The 18,461-nt window shown below is 41.9% G+C and overlaps 1 long non-coding RNA gene across 1 annotated transcript; it reads right to left on the bottom strand.

Moving 5' to 3' along the window:
- LOC110260853 lies at window positions 518-4,096 on the bottom strand. The gene is made up of 4 exons (XR_002344373.1): window positions 4,001-4,096; window positions 3,719-3,853; window positions 1,535-1,598; window positions 518-684 (listed from the first exon to the last, which is right to left on the bottom strand). It is a non-coding gene; the product is annotated as an uncharacterized LOC110260853 (long non-coding RNA).

An 18,461-nucleotide genomic window follows, 5' to 3' on the forward strand; every position in this document is an offset into this window, starting at 1 on the left:
CACCCTTTAGGAATTGTAAGGTTGTAGCATGAAGTCTTTGCTCACCTTTCCCTCCAATGTCCTGTTTCTGGATCCCCTGCCCCTCCCCTCTTGATCTAGCTAATATTTGCCCTCCCTACTGAGGCTTGTCGCACCTGTCCATCCCTACCCACCAACTGCAGTAAAATGGTTTAACCCTCAAAAGAAAGAAAAGTGTTTCATTTGAATTTTTAAATTCCCTGCTTCAGCCATGTATCATATGTCATCTAAAACAACTCATTTTCCTAAAAGGAACTGCTTCTCTGGTATGGCCATTTTGAAAATCAGATGGGAAAAACCGTTTTACCATACAAAATTGAGAGGTGAGGGAAAGGGAGGAGGAGAGAGGTGGGGAGAGACAGAACGAGTAATATTAGTTAGTGTGCATTTGAATCAGCTGGAGGGCTTGTTAAACCAGATTGCTGAGGTCTAGCCCCAGAGTTTCCGATTCAGTAAGGAGGTGGGGCCTGAAATTTGCACCTCTAACAAGTTTCCACTTGATGCTGATGCTGCTGGTCCAGGGACCACACTTTGAGAATCGCTGGTATAATGCAATACCTCCGCTAATTATTAGCTCATGACCAACCTTGTTTCATTTATACTGCTCACCCACGTTCCCCTCCTCTCCAATCACATTCTTTCATCCAGAAGCTCTTCTGAGTGTATCTGTAAAAACAGAGGTTGACAAAATCCAAATAGTTGTATGTTTACAGCATCTGGCCCTTTAGAGAAAAGGTTGCTGATGTAAAAATTTAATATAAATATATATAAAAATATATATGAATTTAATATAAATATATATATATATATATTGCTTTTTAGGGCTGCACTCGTGGCATATGGAGGTTCCCAGGCTAGGGGTCAAATCAGAGATGTAGCCGCTAGCCTACACCACAGCCACAGCACTGCAGCACCCGAGCTGCGTCTGTGACCTGCACCACAGCTCATGGCAAAGCTGGATCCTTAACCCACTGAGTGAGGCCAGGGATCAAACCCACATCCTCATGGATCTCAGTCGGGTTCATTAACGCTGAGCCACGAAGGGAACTCCTAACATAAATATCTTAATATCATCAAATAGCTAGTAATATTCAGATTTCCTTGATTGTCTTGTAAATTTTTAAACTGTTGGCTGTTCGAATCAGGATTCAAATCAGGATTCAAATCAGGTCTACATATTGCATTGGTTATTGTGTCTTTTTTTTCTTTTAAATGGCCGAACTCATGTAGAAGTTCCTGGGCCAGGGACTGAATCCAAGCCACAGCTTTGTCCTATGCCACAGCTGTGGCAATGCCAGATCCTTTAACCCACTGCACAGAGCTGTGGATTGAACTGGAACTTCTGCAGTGACTCAAGCCGCTGCAGTCAGGTTCTTAACCCACTGTACCACAGTGGGGGCTTCTTGTTATTATGTCTTTTATGACTCTTTTAATCTATCAATTCCTTATCCCTTATTATTTTCTTACAATTTATTTGTTAGAGAAAGTGAATTATTTGTCCTTTAGACTTTTCTACCTTCTGGGTTTTGCCGATTACATCTGGAAGGTGTCCTTTATTTCCTGGAAGTCCCTTGTATTACCTGTAAGTGATGGTTAAATTAAGAGACTTACTCAGTTTCAGGCTGACATTTTGATAGTATATATCAAAAGTGGTATTGGGTACTTTCCATTGCATCCCATCTTTTTATGATGGTGGGATTGATCAGTGGATTTAGCTGTTATCCATCTGATCTATCTATTCTACATGAGCTGCTTTTCTGTTTGGTTGTTCCAGTGGCCATTGGTGCTCATTGCCTGTACTGATGGTCTCAACCTTGCCTGCTCCTTAGTCACGTGAGAGAAGTTAACCCACTCAGGTCTCATTGTCAGACCTTCCATCAGGCAAATCAAATGAGAATCTTGGAGTTCCCGTCATGGCTCAGTGGTTAACAAATCTGACTAGCATCCATGGGGATGCAGGTTTGATCCCTGGCCTTTCTCAGTGGGTTAAGGATCTGGTGTTGCCATGAGCTGTGGTGTAGGCTAGCGGCTATAGCTCCGATTCAGCCCCTAGCCTGGGAACCTTCATATGCTGCGGGTGCCGCCCTAAAAAGCAAAAAAAAAAAAAAAAAAAAAAAAAAAAAATCAGAATCTTGGGATAGGAGCCAGTCATCATCGGCATGTTTCAAGCTCCCAAAGGGGATTCCCATGCTGAGAACTGCTGGCTTAAACCCTTTATGTCATTAGGGGTTTCAAGTCTCAAACTTAAGTGCTTATTTCAATTTTTGTGAGTGGTTAGGAGTCCAGTTTCCTTGCTTTATTTTATTTTTGTCTTTTTGCCATTTCTTGGGCCTCTCCCGCGGCATATGGAGGTTCCCAGGCCAGGGGTCTAATCGGAGCTGTAGCTGCCAGCCTATGCCAGAGCCACAGCAACGTGGGATCTGAGCTGCGTCTGCAAACTACACCACAGCTCATGGCAACGCTGGATCCTTAACCCACTGAGCAAAGCCAGGGATCGAACCCGCAACCTCATGGTTCCTAGTCAGTTTCGTTAACCACTGAGCCATGATGGGAACTCCCCAGTTTCCTTGTTTTACATGTGGATATCCAGTTTCCTCAACACAGATTTTCTTATTAAGCATTTTCTCTCATGAGCTGTCTGTCTATTCTAAGATGCCCTTCATATAGGGGAGGAATAATAGATGCTTTTTTTTTTCTCTACCAATTTTCAGAATAATTAGTTTTGGGGACCATAATTTTGGCAGTAATGAACATATGAAGGTCCACTTCCCTCCAGGAATCACTGGATATGACACCACCTGGGAAGTTTTTGGTTCGGACCTTATGACATTCCACTGTGCAGTCTACAGGTACAAATATGGTCACATAAATTCATCTTTACATTTTTATGGTTCTTTGCCCCATCTCCATTTCTGGAGTACTCAGTCCCCTGCGGATTTTCTCCTTCCATTCATTCCTGAAATCTCCTGGAGGAGCCTGTCCTCCACCTATCCATTCAACAGATACTTGCTGAATGCCTGCTATGTGCCAGGCACATGGACTCAGGACCAACTCTAGTCATTCTGCTGCTACTGCTGTTGCCTTGACAAGGAGCCTCATCATTGTCTCTAAGGCTGATGACCTCCTTGAAAATGCCAATGTGTGAGCCAAGACTGCCGTCTGCCAGTGCTTCCAATCCAGCAATTCTGGTCATGTCAGTGCAGTGCTGGGCTCTGAGCAGCGGTGGGAGATTCTTCCTTCTCCTTCTATCTCAGTTGTTGTACCCTGTCATCTGGGTTCTGGAAGAGTGACCAGGGTCTCATTGAGTCTTTTAGGAAAAAGGACCTTCACCTTTTGATGTCATTTTTTAACCCCGCCTCCCCGGGCTTTAAATACCACTTTATCTTATTTTATTTTTTAAATTTATATATATAATTTTTAATTTAAATTTTTTAAAAATATTTTAAAATATTTTCCCTATACATTATAAATACCACTTTATCTATTGTCCTTGTCTCTTCCTTTCTCTCCCAATACCCAGGCAGTCAACCACTTACTCTTTAGCAAATTAAGCCAAACCATAAACATAACAAAGACAGCAACCTTTCCAGCCACATTTCCTACCAACTTATGAAAATAAGTTTCTGGAGTGATCACTGCTTATTAGTTCCATCAACAATGAGACTATGGTTTCTCAAACTAAAATGGGCAAATATATCACCTGAGAACATTATGTTAAAATGCAGATTCAGATGCAGCAGGTTCAGATCCCTGATGACACTGTTGCTGCTGGTCAAAGGACTGTGGCTTGCATTCCAATTTTGTCTCAGCTGGGACACTGTAATAAATAATGAACCTGAAAAAATTATAAATAACAAACTGCATATGGTCAAAGTTGAATTTTGACACCTCCCTGCCTCCGGCCCAGATTCCTCAGTAGGGAGTCTCTGCAGGCTGACTGTAGCATAGGCTCCTTAGCCGTCAGTTTCCTGCTGATTTTTACCTGTCAGGCTGTGGGAGGGTTCTTTCTGCAACTGGGGTTCTGGTTTCCAGTCTTGTTCATGAACTTTCTCCACATTCTAAACCAGTTATTCTTAATCTTGGCTCTGTCTCAGGATCCCTGGTGGAGATTAAAAAAATGACAAAAACAAAACAGAATGCAAAATCTTGAGGTGGGACTCAGGTGTATCTATTTAAAATATCTCTCCAGGTGATTCTAGTGTGCAGCCTGAGCTGAGAATCAATGTTTTAAACACCACATTTTTCATTTCAGTGTTGCTACAGAGATTTATGCCCTCAAAAACAGTTCTGCAAAAAGCCTGCTGTTAATCCTTATGAATTTGGGAATTTCTATTTGGTTTGTGTAGCTCCATGGGTCTCTCTTTTCATAGCATTGAGCTCTTGGAGGGTTACAGATTCTGCTCTTTATATACTTGCTGACTAAATGAAAGGACTATTTTATTTCACCATCTTCCACAAGATGAATAACTTCTGTGTTGCAGTCCAAGCTCAAAACAGGTATTTCCCATTAGGCAGAGACTTGGATACCAGGAAACATCCCGTGCTATTAGATGGCTGGTTGTTTATGTTCAGATGGTTTGCATTGGGTGCCTATTATAGGCAGTGGATGGAGTTTTTTAGGTCTATCAATACAGGAGCAGCAAAGTCTGCAGACATCAGCCAGAAGGAGGAAAAGAGGAATGGAAAGGCCAGTTGCTGTTTAGGATTTAAAATGCTTTAAAATGTTGCCAACTGAGAAATGAGTTGTGCTGCTGCCCAATTATTCATCTACCTTCCCTGGCCCACTGGCTCCATGGTATCTGTGTACCGAGACAAAGAAATGATTCTCAGGCAGAGATTTGGAAACCAACCTCTAGAACTGTTTGCCAGATTCTAACATTAAATATGCTGAGATTCATCCCTCTTCAGTTTCTGGAGGCACCTTTTTGTGTTCTGAGCACCTTGTTCAAATGCTTAAAAAAAAAGTGACATAAAGGCATACTGGTTCCCCTTCTCTCCCCCTGACCAAACAAATACATATTGTTTCCAAATCTTTCCCTTGCCAAGAGAAAAAGAAGAATCCTATCTGAAAAAAGGAAAAAAATATTGACTCTGAGGTGCTGCCTAATTTAAATTGTCCTTGTAAAAATCTGTCAAGCAGGTCTCTGAAAAGAACAAATGTTAATGAATCATAGGATTCAAACCCATGCTTAAAAGCTTCCCTGTTCCTGAAGAGGCATTTGGAGGTAAAGAGGTAGGTATGACTTGAAACATCATTGCCCTCAAGGGGCCACATCCAGGACTCATTTTGTTGCATTGCTCAAGTCAGGACTGAAAGGAGCGGAACACGGGGAGGGAAGAGTACCATAAAGCAGAATTGAAAGGAATCCAGGAATTCCCATTGTGGCTCAGTGGAAATGAATCCGACTAGTATCCATGAGGACGCAGGTTCGATCCCTGGCCTTGCTCAGTGGGTTAAGGATCCAGCATTGCTGTGAACTGTGGTGTAGTTTGAAGGCAAGGCTCAGATCTGGTGTTGCAGAGGCTGTGGTGTAGGCTGGAGCTCTGATTCGACTCCTAGCCTGGGAAACCACCCCCCCAAAAAAAGAACAAAAGAAACCAATCCAATGATCACACTTAGAGACGATCATTTAGGCATTCACAAAAGGAGACAACTTCTGGTGGGTTCCTTTGCAGGGAGAGAGTTATGTCCCTTGAAAATCCCTCACCTCAGAGAATTTCCTTGTGGAGCCTTGTTATTTTTGGTCTTTAAAAACACCAGGCTAATGTGTGTGTGTGACACATAGGAGAAAGCTGGAGGATATCAAAATTTGCACAAGGAATTGACTTTGTTGTCCTAAAGGAAGGAAAAATGACTAAGCATTTAATGAGCATCTGCTACATTTTTGGTGCTTTATAAGTTATTGTATTAGTCCTTAAAATATCCTTCTGAGGTTGATATTAAGCAATATTAAAGTTATTATTCACAAGAAATTTTAATATTAAATTAAAGTCAGAAGTGAACTTGATAGATGGAAAATTTAATCTTCTTTCTCCATTTTCCCCTAAGGACATCAGAGCAGCATGGCTTTTTATGGCTGTGGATATTCAGGTGTTTGTGGCATGGCTATTAATTTTATCTCTCTGTCGCTTCAAGTAACAACCTTCAGGAAATCCTTATTTCCTAACAAATAAGTATCTTCTCCCATTTCCCTGATAGGAACCAGATTCACTAATATAAAAGTGCAGGGAGTGGCACAGAGGGTTAAAGATCCAGCATTGTCACTGCTGTGATTTGGGTTTGATCCCTGGTCTGGGAACTTCCTCATGCCTTGAGTGCAGCCAAAAAGAAAAAAAAGAAAAGAAAGAAAAAAAAAAAAAAAGAAAATGCAGGTGACTGGGCTTCACTGACTGGGCTAAACTCTATCCTTCAGAATTCCCTTCCTAGTATGTTTCCATATAGGATGGGGCTCTGAGAGATGTTGTCTTGTGAGAGCTGAAGGATGGGAGATGGGCACGACCAGGTATTTGAAGGAAGATGAATCCAGGCGTTCTTGGGAAGGGATTTGCAGGTGTAATTAGAGCCCTTAATCAGTTGTCTCTAAATTAGGGAGATTATCTTTGGTGGACTCAATTTATCCAGTTGGAAGGGAGGTTATCCTTTTGGGCATGAGCTAAACAATTGGAAGAGTTTTAAAAGAGGGTTTAGGCAAGAGAGGGGGTTGGGGGAGAGCGCAAAGCCACATGTACTTGAAAGAGTCACTTCTGTCTGTGGACAGCAGCTTCTGCCTGCATCCATGGATTTCCACCTTGCTTGTTTTGCTTGCGGCTTGCTTTTGACCCTCTCTTCCTGACTGTCTATGAGCAACAGCCTTGGTCTTTGTCCTTGGGGTTTCAGTCTGCTTGTGATCTTTCCTGATTGCCTTCCCTATGGACTTCAGACTTACTAAGCCAGCCCCTGCAATTTCACAAGCCAATTCCTTGTAATAAATCCATATATTGCCTACTAGTTCTGCTTCTCTGATTGAATGCCATGACTTATACGGAGGGGCTTAGGTGGGCTCTTCTGGCTTGGGATTTCTCATGAGGCTGTGGCAGGATGTTGGCCAATGCTGCAGTCATCAAGGGCTTGATGGGGACGAGGAGATCTTTTTCCAAGATGGCTCATTATATAGCTGGCAAGCTGGTGTGGATGCTGGCAGGAGGCCTCAGTTGCATGTCACAGAGACCTCTCCATAGAGCTGCTTGAGTGTCCTCACGACACATGATCCAAAGAATGAAGCAGAAGCAGAAATGTCTTTCATCATCTATCAGTAGAAGTCACAAACCATAACTCCCTCTAGTTTCTGTTTGTCATCCAGACCAACCCTGAAACAATGCATAAGAGGATGGAGCAAGGACATGAATCCCAGAGGCAAGGATTAACCGTATCCATCTTGAAGGCCAGTGACCACAAAGCCTTTCTCATCTCAACTCATTAATTTGGTGTCATGGAGGCATAGGTATAGCAGTACAATGAACAAGAAGCCTTTTATAAAAATTTAAATTTTAGATGTAATTTAAAATTTTTAAAATAATTATTTAAAGTTAAATAAAATTAAAAATGTAAATATAGGAGTTCCTGTCGTGGCTCAGTGGTTAACGAATCCGGCTAGGAACCATGAGGTTTCGGGTTCAATCCCTGGCCTCACTCAGTGGATTAAGGATCTGGCGTTGCCGTGGGCTGTGTGTAGGTTGCAGACGTGGCTCGGATCTGGCATTGCTGTGGCTCTTGCTCTGGCTCTGGCTGACGGGTACAGCTCTGATTAGACCCCTAGCCTGGGAACCTCCATATACCTCGGGAGCAGCCCCAGAAAAGGCAAAAAGACAAAAAAAAAAAAAAAGTAAATATATCTTTTAAATAAAAATGTAAAGTATTAGTAAAATGAGCTTCCATGTACCTATCAACAAATATAGAGGTGGTTAATTTTGTCTCATCTATTTCCTTTACTGAATTTTTTTTTTTGACCTCTCCCAGCTTCCCCATCTGTGCCCTTTCCCCTTTTCCCTGTGTCCTCATTTCTTCTTAGTGTTTTCATATACTGATTTTTTTCTCACTCTTAGGGAAAAAACTCACATTTACTCGTTAGTGACTGTCCTCCAAGGGAAGCAGTATGCCTTAGAGGAAAAGTGCAAGTGTTGCAGCAATGAGCTGGGTTTCAATCCTGGTTCTGCTTATTGCATTTTGTAAAACGGGGGCCCAGACAGAGAAGGCTGAACCCCACATAATGCATCATTAATGAAGAACTCTCAGGCCTTCAGAAGAAAGATATTTTTAGCATGAGAAAAGCTTCCAGATGTCTCCCAAATTCTACCTTTTAATTCTTTAAATGTTTGATATGAAAATAAGAACTCTTGGGAGTTCACTGGTGGCCTAGCGGTTAGGACTTGGTGCTTTCACCCTTGTGGTTGAGGTTCAATCCCTGGCTGGGAACTGAGACCCAAGGAACTGCATAAGTTTTACCCTAGAAAAGAAACCCTATTTTCCCCTTCTGTAGATGTTAAAAAAAAAAAAAATCTTAGAAATTTCTCCCAGTGTAGAAGGGCATTTAAATACATTTTTTACAGAAAGACTCAGAAGATGGAAAACCATACTTCCCATAATTCTAGGGGTTAAAGCAAAAAGGACACTTTTTGTGGGGGAAGGGGGGCACTAGAGTAAATATGTCAAGTATAACCATATTTGCATATGTTGTATTTTAAAATCACGCTTAATATTGCCTCATATATTCTGAATCTGGCAAGTGGAAGGCAAGGAGGTCACCTGTACAGCTGGTGCAAGTAATGGAATTCCCACCAGGCACATTTAGAAGCTCCAAAGTAATGTCACAAACAGAGCACTCCATCTGTTGGTCGCCTAGTGAGATGAGCACCAGATCTACAGACACTTTAATATGGGCGGTGTGTCTTGAGAATAACCATTCATATTAAGCATCTTTAATTTTATCTGCTTTCCATCTAATTATCTTAGAAGTAGTCACAAATATGAACTCTATAGGTGTGCGTGTGCTGGTGAGCGAATATAATATTTCGATCTTAATTATACTACATGGGAGAAAAAAAGGAAACCTGTTTTGACACAAGTTGCTTTATAAATCATACTTTACTGAAAACTGTTTAATAAAATCTTAGCGGCGGTTAATTCATGATATTCAAAATGACCATGAGCAGCTACATGAAGAATGTGTGAGATAAAAAATGTAATAAACCATTTCTAAAACATATTGTCCTTTTAAACACTTTGGATCATTGAAGAAGAAACATAGCTAATTAAACAGATTTTTTTTTTTAGTGAATTACAAATTATAACATAACTGAGTATAGGTGATAGTATAGGTTAGGTTATTGCAACTTCTGCTAATAACACTTGGCATCAATATTTTAAATTAATTCCAGTAGCCCTCACCTGAGCAGCAGTTTCCAATTGAGATACATCCTTTGTGAGGTGTGTCACAAGTAATTTGTCATTAATAATAGGTACCAAAGTTTTAAAATGAATTACTTTCTAGAAATGAGAGCAAACTCAAAGAGATCTATATGAGGTCATCCGAGGACAGGGGACTCACTGACATTTCTGTGAGCCTTAGAAGATGAGGCTGAGCTGGAGATGGGGGCATGTAAACAGCCGGCAACATATCTCTGTGTCAAAGCTCTCATTCCCAGTGCTACCTGTGAATGCCATCATTCATGGACGTGGCAGTGGGTATAAGAAGGCTGGGGGTGAGTTCCCTTCATGGCTCAGTGGTTAATGAAGCCAACCAGGTTCCACAAGGATGCAGATTCAATCCCTGGCCTTGCTCAGTGGGTTAAGGATCCAGGATCCAGTGTTGCTATGAGCTGTGGTGTGGGTTGCAGACCCAGCTTGGATCCCGCCTTGCTGTGGCTGTGATGTAGGCCAGCGGCTGCAGTTCCAATTTGACCCTTAGCGTGGGAGCCTTCATATACTACAGGAGTGGCCCTAAAAAGCAAAAAAAAAAAAAAAAAAAAAAAAAAAAAAAAAAAAAAAAATAAGGCTGGGAACTGCTAAATGCTTTTGCTGGAGACCCCTTGGAGGCTGGCTTCCTAGGCCACCCCTGCTTCTTGCTTAGCTTTTTATTTTTAAAATTTAATTTAATTTAATTTTTTTAGGGCTGCACCTGAAGCAAATGGAAGTTCCCAGGCTAGGGGCTGAATCAGAGCTACAGCGGCCAGCCTACACCACAGCCACAGCAACCTGGATCCAAGCCACGTCTGTGACCTACACCACAGCTCATGGCAATGCCAGATCCCTGATCCACTGAGCAAGGCCAGGGATTGAACCTGCATCCTCATGCATACTAGTTGGCTTTGTTTCTGCTGCACCACAATGGAACCTCCTTTATTTTTAATTTATTTATTTTTGGCCATGCCAGCAGCATGCAGAACTTCACGGGCCGTGGATCTACCAGCCACAGCAAGTGACAACTCCAGCTCAGCTTATCCTGCTGAGCTGTGAGGGAAACTCTGCTTAGCTTTAAAAAGCTCTCCAAGGTAAGAGAGGATGCTTAATATTTTGAGAGGCCTTGTTTTTGATATTTTCCATTAAGCCTTCTTCTACTACACTTGTATCAAGAATGCACTTGAAAGGAGTGCTACCCAGAAATATTTATTTTATCTCTCTCTTTTTTTTAGGGCTGCACCTGTGGTGTATGGAAGTTCCAGGCTAGGGGTCGAATCACAGCTTGAGCTGCTGACCTACACCAAAGCCACAGCAACACCAACTCTGAGCCACGTCTGTGATCTACAGCACAGCTCACGACAATGCTGGATCCTTACCCAATGAGTGAGGCCAGGGATCAAACCCGCTTCCTCATGGATACAAGTTGCATTCATTACCGCTGTACTGCTGAGTCATGTCAGGAATTCCAGAAATGTATATTTTCCTGATTATTGAATAAAGGGCCAAGAGAAGCAAAGTGTGACATCAACAAAGTGAAACATAAAGTCATAAAAAGTAATAATGGACTCTTTCGTGAGCTCTTTCTCTAATCTATAATGTTACAAATCAAGTGCTTTAAGTATATATAAATCCTTACAATGCTCCGCCGAGGTATTATTATGAGGTATTATTATCTTCCCTTTACAGATGGGATAACCTGAGCCTCAGGGAGGTGAGGAACCTTTCTCAGGGTCCAAACTAGTGAGTAACAGAGCCGAGTTCAAACCTTCGTCTTTATGACACCAATGGCCATAGTCCTGTCTACTTTGTCCTACTGTTGCGAAGTAAGAGGAGGGTCCCCACACTCCATGAATGGACTATCTCAAGAGATGTAATAAAAATGGTCATTCTCTATTAACATTGATTTATACTTTTAAAGCCCATTATAGGAGTTCCCATCACGGCTGGTGGAAACGAATCCAACTAGTATCCATGAAGATGTGGGTTCGATCCCTGGCCTCGCTCAGTGGGTTAAGGATCTGGTATTGCCATGAGCTGTGGTGTGGGTCACAGATGCGGCTTAGATCTGGTGTTGTTGTGGCTGTGACGTAGACAGGCAGCCACAGTTCCAATTGGATCCCCAGCCTGGGAACTTGTATATGCTGCGGGTGCGGCCCTAAAGAGGAAAAAAAAAAAAAAAAAAAAAAAAAGCCTATTACAGATTACAAAACTTTTCACTTATACTGTCTTATTGACTATTAAAACAGATAGGGACTACCGCCTGCCCCCGTGTTTAAGATCTACACGTGTGTGTGTGTGTGTGTGTGTGTGGTGTTGAGAAAAAATGCATTCTATTCTTGGTTACTTAGAATGTGAAAACAACATGAAAAATTTTAACGTTCCAAAGATCGTAATTTAGAGTGGCCTGAAGACAGATATTTCTTTGTTTTTTTCTTTTTTACAGCCTCACCTGTGGCATATGGAAGGTCCTGGGCCAGCCATTAAATCAGAGCTCCATCTGAGGCCTATGCCACAGCAACGAGATCTGAGCCACATCTGTGACCTGTGCTGCGGCTTGTGACAACACTGGATACTTAACTCATTAATCGAGGCCAGAGATCCAACCTGCATTCTCAAGAAAGACAACATCGGGTCCTTAACCTACTGTTAAAGACCACAGTGGGGACTCCTAGATGGATATTTCTTTCTTTCTTTTTCTTTTATTTTTTTCTAGGGCCGCACCCGCGGCATATGGAGGTTCCCAGGCTAGGGATCTAATCAGAGCTGTAGCCACCGGCCTACACCACAGCCACAGCAGCATGGGATCTGAGCCGCGTCTGCAACCTACACCACAGCTCACGGCAATGCCAGATCCTTAACCCACTGAGCAAGGCTAGGGATCGAACCTGGGACCTCATAGTTCCTAGTTGGATTCATTTCTGCTGCGCCATAAGAGAAACTCCTAGTTATTTCTTAATAAAATAAGAAACAGAGCCCAATCTTGATTCTTTAAACATGACCCAATTCTTGGCTTCTTTTCAATTCTTGATTGATTGAATAACCCTGGAGAACCAGGATGGTATTCCAGTTGGTCTGAAATCTAGCACCTGTGAATCTTAACCCTCAGACTTTATTGCTCTGAACTGTGGGCAAAAGGCATCCGTGGGCTCTGCTATAAGGACCTGGGGTGAAGGAAGAAGAGGAAATATGGGGGAATGACAATCAAGAGCTTTTCAAAATCTGGCTTAAGAGATCATACATTGAGTATTCCAAAAGTATTAATTAGGCCCTTGTATATAGGTATTAGACAGTTTGGAGAATAAGAAATAAGTTATGAGCTTGACCTTCAAATATCAAGTTGTATAAAATATTTACATGTGAAATAACTTGAAACATCGGACCACAAATGCAGCTTTCTTTCCCTCATGATTCACCCACACATTATCCAAGTCCATGCCCCATGACTCTTGTCAGGTGTGATTGTGCTCCCAGAATTGGTTCAACTTCCTCCTGCCTGGAGGGGGAATTATAAAGCCATCTGGGAGAGGAGAAGGGACTGGTTACACGAGGCACCTAGTCCCTTCCCTTTCTCCCTTCTGTAGCAGGTACAGAGGGTGCCTGACCTGTTCTCTCTGAAACTCCCACCAGTCAAAGGGGTTACTGAGAGTGTCTCATGGGATTTGAAGGGTGATTCTAGAGCATGAAGCTCATACCTACTTCTTCCCTGGAGCTCCCATGAAGACTAGGGGCTGACATATGTGCCTCGCCACAGCTGGCTATGAAAGACCCACGGAGCATACATCTGAGAGGGATGGAGAGGGGGCTGTGTTCCTCCACGGCATGGGGTGGCGAGGATGCTTGGTTCTTTCTGTGAGCTCAGAGCCCCCTTGCAGAAGGGAATGGGTCAGCAGTTTGCAATCCTGCCCTTTCCCCAGGGGGTAGTGTCAGAGGGAAGGAAGAGAAGGAAGTTGGGAAACAGATTTGGATGATACTAACTGAGACAGTAATTCCTGAAGTGGGTTAAAAGACACTGCTGGACTGGGCCAGATTTTGTGGTGTGGACTAAATTTAGTTTTCTAACTGTCATGTGGGAGGGGAAGTTTGTCAAGGAGAAGTGTGGACAGATATAAAAATAGACAGAGTGCCATGTTTTCACATAGCTGATTTGTCATTGTCTGATTCTTACCATTTACACCAGATTTGTTAAGTTTACAGCAGCTTATTGAAAGCCAGGCTTTGTTGAAAAGAACATGCCTTTCTAAATTCCAAAGACTTCTCTTTAAATAACAAGACCCCTAAATTTGGAGAGCTGAGCTTAAAGATCAGGAGGAGGAAAAGGGTGTTGGAGTAGGGGGAGCACAAAGAACCTAGCATAAGGCCCTTGGTCCCTCTTCTGCCATGATGGTTGAGAGTCTCTAGGGACTGGAGGTAAGAAGTAATCAGAGGACTTTAGGGAAATCCTGAACAGGAATTGTTCACCTTCACTGGGATTTGGGTTCTGGAGGGAAATGTCAGTTCTAGAAAATAAAAGGAATTACCTTTTTTGTTTGCACCTGTGAATCCTGGTGTGGTCCATATATTGGCTCACAGGCCTGCTGTGGGCCCCTGGTGGAAGGACTAGGCATCCTCATCCTATTGAACTCTGGCACGGCCATGTGACTCACTTTGACAAATGAAATTCGGGACTTAGAAATGAGCTTAACTCTCTTTGAGAAATGTCACAGTGAGGCCCCTGAACACAGAGCAAGGAGAAGGGGCTCCAATGGGAACAGCCTGAGTCTGACAAAAGAGTAGCCTTAGGGCTAGAGAGGACTCTGTAAGACGTGGCAGTAGGGTTACTGCTTATGAAGATGAGATATCTTCAATAGGAAGAGTCTCTGTGGTGTTTGCTCCCAGAAATTGCAGCTAGAGTGAGGGCACAGTGGAGGCAGTGGAAGACCCCAAATGCACCCCCAGGGGAGGCAGAAGCTGGGTGCTGTTCCTCTGTTCCAGAGTGTAGCTCTCAGCTTTACAGGTGCAGAATCTGTATTTTGACATTGCAGCTGGAGTTGGACATGGAAACCCTGTGGAAACTCAGAAGGGACTGATGGATAAGCCAAATGGCAGGTACACTGCCATTCAGAGGGTACCAGCCTTTGAAAACAGGAGCATCCATTGCTACAAGGTCCGTTCTCCCTTTTACCTCTCCTGTTTGACCCTCTTGGTGAGAAGATAGAACAAGGTAAGCTAAGACAAATCCCACCTCCCATCTGCACAGTTTTCCAATAGGAATAATAGAGTGTCATTCTTAGTGGGGGAATGTTAAGGGAAATGTTTTCTTTTTTAGGGGGTTGGAACCAAGAGTTCAGTTTTGTAGATAACGATTAACCAGCCAAGTAGAGGTGCTGAGGAGAGAGTTCTATCACAATCTGGAGTTCAACAGCGAGGGGCAATAGAAAGTTAGGAGCTGTCAGCCTATAGATGGCATTCAAAGCCACGGGAGTGGATGAGCTCATTTAGAGAGTGAGTCCAGATAGAGGGCTGAGGGCTATTTAAAGACCAGAGATGGTAAATTCATGTAAAATGCTCAGAACAGGGTCTGGTACATGGGGAGTGTTCAACAGCTGCTGTTGTGAGTTATGAAATGATTGGTTGGGGAACAGAGATTTTTCTCATGTGAATCAAAGTCTTAAATTTGACTTAAGTGACTTGTTGTAGCTACAAAGGGGCCCAATAGTCACCACAGGAAGAGCAAGGGGCAAACTCACTTATTCATGTTCTTTATACATCCCTGTTTGCAAGGAATTGACTTAAGAACTTGTTCTGTTTGCAATGTTGCATCTGGAGAGAGAGGAGAGTAACACTGGCATCAAGGGCGGCTAGCTGGTCACCCAGAGTTAGCCAGGGGAGGCAGAAGCTGGGTGCTGTTCCTCTGTTCCAGAGTGTAGCTCTCAGCTTTACAGGTGCAGAATCTGTATTTTGACATTGCAGCTGGAGTTGGGCATGGAAACCCTGTGGAAACTCAGAAGGGACTGATGGATAAGCCAAAATGCCATTTTAATAATTTGTAGTTGACAATGACTTCTCTCCATCCTACATCCCAGCATCTTCATCCCCTTGGACTTCCACGATAGCTCCCAGCTCATTTCCCCACCTCTACTCTGCACCCCCCACTACCCCACTTCTGTCCCTTTTCCACAAGATGACCAGAGAGATCTTAAAGGAATGTCCATAAGATCATGTCCCTCTTAGTCTGAAAATCCTTCTGTGACTGGTCACCATCAGAATAAAGTCCAAACTGAAAGGGATTTGGCCCTGCCTCCTACACCAATTTCATCTCAAGACCACCCCTTTTCTTTTCTCCTTTATTTATACTACTATTTGCTCAGATCTCTATCCACACGTGTTCCAATCTCTTCCTACCTCCAGGGCCCCCTACCACTGGTGCTCTTTCCCAGCCCTTTGCTTGGTTACCCCATGTTTCAAATGTCAACTTAGACATCTCTTCAACACAGAGGCCTATCTTGATCTTCCTATTCAAAGTAAGTCCTTTAGTTATTGTTTCTAACTTTCCTTCATGGCACTTAAGAAAATTTATAATTATTCATTAATTTGTATGCTTATTTGTTGGATGTCTTTTCTCTGGCTCCAGTCCATGGGGCCATAGTTCACTACTATATTGCCTAGTTCTTGGCAGGGTACTTGCTACGTAGAAATTGCTCAATTAGTATTCATTGAATAAATGAACACCAAGAGGACTGGGATATCATCTCTGTGGTTCAACAGTAATTTCTGTCAAAAGTGTACCCAAGAAGCTAAATTACACCCCAGAGGGGGAAGCAGCATGGAATCAGAGCCAAGAGGCTGGTTGGGTGACTTTAGTATCTGGTGTCTTTGAATTATGAGATCCTGGTACGTCCATTTACACTCTAAGGAAGTACCTGCCAAGGGGGCTGGGCATTAAGTCCTTTGCATTTTTCTAGCCATCAAGCCTTCTTTTCCACTAAAACATTGTGTTACCATGCAATTGGCCATGCTGCAAATAGACTCCTAGGCTTCTGAAATTACAGCAGGAATTTGGATGCACTGAAATTTCTCAGCCATTTTTTCCCCCAGATTATTGCTTAGAGGAGTGGGTTACCTTTTCTGACAATTTATTTTAGTTATTAAAATTTTTTTTTTCAATTTCATGTTTAACCTTATCTTCATGTTTGGGGGATATTTTGTTGTCACATGTGCACAATGATAAAAGACTTGAAAATGCTTACCAGTTCTGGCTTCCAGATATAAAAATTCAAATTTCCTTGGTCCGCTAATGGATTCAACCAAGGCAGGACATTTTAATTCATAAAGACAGACCATAACAAACTTTGAAAACAAAAGCTAAGTAGAACCACAATAATACTTTTCTTAATGCTTCTACTTTTCTGTTAATTACATTTTTAATCATAGAAATGGTCTATAGCAAAAGAGCCAGCTCTAATTAAGGCAGAAATTAGCTGGTCATTCTGGCATATGTCACAATCTAGAATTCACAGTATGTATTTGTTCAAAGTCTGTTCCGTTTCAGGAAACCATTTGAATACTATAACAACAGCAACTAGGAAAAAAGTCTGGAAGAACCCAAACATCTTTAAAGAAAATCTTAAAACTATTATTTCCATAATCTCATAACATTTTTAATGAAAGACATGCCCACTAGGCTTTGCCAGGCTACAGGTGGTCGTGGACACTAAGTGGTTAAATCCTGCACATGGCATATGTCTCACTATGTGAATTATGGGATGCAAAGTGACAGAATTTATGCAACCTTATGAAACATTCCAGAGCAATGTAGCATTTAAGCCAAGATATTTTAATGGCCCAATTTGTTCAGACTGCTTAAGGATAAAAAGTGATTTCATAGGATTTGTTACTATTAATCACTGCAGCCCTAGTATTTAGTAGATTGTGAGCAGGTGTTTTCAGGATTATACTAATAACAAAGGAAAATGACAGACACATTTTAAATAGTCAAATTATAATTAGAGACAATTAACATAATATTTTAAATTAGAATAAAAGGGCAAGGTTAGCATATTATAAAATATTATAATTAATGTGTTAAATGCAGACACAATAGTCTTCACTTTGCAATTCCTCATTCTGCTTACAATGAGTCATTTGGTAATGGATTCAGACTAAACTTGGGAGAAAATGAAAAGCATCATTGCTGAATTCCTGTTGTCTAGGAGAGAGAAGGAATCATATTTTGAGACTTCTGAAAAAAAGAGTCCATTAAAAAAAATGCAAAGACTCAGGTTTATTATTATTCTCCTGGGGCACACACTTTGAAATGATATTTTCACACAAGGTGGAATCTGAAATTTGAATCCTGTCATGGCCACAAAATGCTGAAGGTCCAGATCTCACAGGGAGTAACATTTAAATGTTAAATGTCTATGTCCGAGGCAGAGATGACAAGAATGAAAATGATCTCATTTTAAGTGAAATCTCTGTCATCTTTGTTTTTTAAATTGGGTTAAATTAGCATTTTTATTCAGGTTGGCCTGAATGAATACAAAATAAATAGGATAAGATGCAAAAAGTTTGAAATTATAATGTTCACATAGTCAAAATGGTTCTCCGTTTCATGGAAGACCCTTCTTTTCATGGAAGCATAGTATTGTTATTACAGGCTGTGAGACCAAAATGACTGATGGGTCCATCAGTCAAACTGGATGCTTAGCGTGGTGCAAAAACCTGAAAAAGTGATTAACTGAATTTTTTTACTTTGCAATACATGTTTTAACATCGGAGAAGTGGTCTTATGGTCATCACTGCTTGGCCCCTTCCTCCGTATTAAGACCTGTATCTTACACATGTCAGTCACTGGGTGTCTTGAAGGGCTCCAGCCTTATGGAGCTACCCTTTCCTTACATATCTAAATAAGAACACCTGGATCCCCACATCCCATATGTTAGAATATTTGAGGAGCACATAATAAATAGCCCCCTTTTCCTTACTTAAATTCCAAATTAGTAGAGAAAAAAATGCAAGTGATAGTTCA

This window comes from Sus scrofa, chromosome 5, assembly GCF_000003025.6.
Source record: "Sus scrofa isolate TJ Tabasco breed Duroc chromosome 5, Sscrofa11.1, whole genome shotgun sequence".
Classification (NCBI taxonomy): domain Eukaryota; kingdom Metazoa; phylum Chordata; class Mammalia; order Artiodactyla; family Suidae; genus Sus; species Sus scrofa.